The sequence below is a fragment of the Octopus bimaculoides genome, chromosome 8 (assembly GCF_001194135.2).
Source record: "Octopus bimaculoides isolate UCB-OBI-ISO-001 chromosome 8, ASM119413v2, whole genome shotgun sequence".
NCBI lineage: Eukaryota > Metazoa > Mollusca > Cephalopoda > Octopoda > Octopodidae > Octopus > Octopus bimaculoides.
The window spans coordinates 12,010,542-12,011,280 of NC_068988.1; the positions used below are offsets into that span (position 1 = coordinate 12,010,542).

The following is a 739-nucleotide window of genomic DNA, read 5'->3' on the forward strand; positions in this document are numbered from 1 at the left end:
ATATATATATATATATATAATGGTATATATAATGGTAAACACAGCTGTGAAATTGCCATACAGGCAACGTTGCAACAGCTTCAGCCAGTTTCTCAACCACAGAGGATGCAGTACTCTGCTATCTTCTATCTTTTTACTGACGTCTTTTCCTGAGGTACAACTCAGGAGCATTTCAAACTCCACCACTAACTGCTCCCACAGCAATTTCACTGCAGTTTTTCCTTTGTTTTTCTCCAAATAATGTAAATCTTGCCGAGGCAGACTACTACCGTACAAACACACATGCATACATGACAACTGTTTCATAATGGCCATCACACTTTCAGCCTGACTGTTTTGATTCACTTCCATCTTTGCTTGTGCGCGGATATGATTTTTTACAGCACACATCCATCACCATAAGATTTTACCATATATAAAACGGATCAAGAAATGAAATGGTAAAAATGAAATGGTAAAAATGAAATGGTAAAAATGAAATGGTTACGTCACTGGATTTAAGTGGCAAAAGGCTGTACAACACTTGCGTTCTCTCTTGTTGTCATAGTAGCTATGTTAGTAGCTACATTCATGCTATAAGGTAGGTTAAACCATAAGATTTTCCTTTCTTTGCGTCAATTTAGTCTATATATATTTGGTTCAATGTGGTATACGCTATTATTAAAGTTGGACCTTTCTAATGCAGCATATATATATATATATATATATATATATATATATATATATATATATATATATA

General features: G+C 33.8%; 1 protein-coding gene across 2 annotated transcripts in view; it reads left to right on the top strand.

Moving 5' to 3' along the window:
• Positions 1 to 739, top strand: part of LOC106880136 (tyrosine-protein kinase transmembrane receptor Ror2) — a 715,149-nt gene that overhangs the window by 514,088 nt on the left and 200,322 nt on the right. The window lies entirely within an intron of this gene.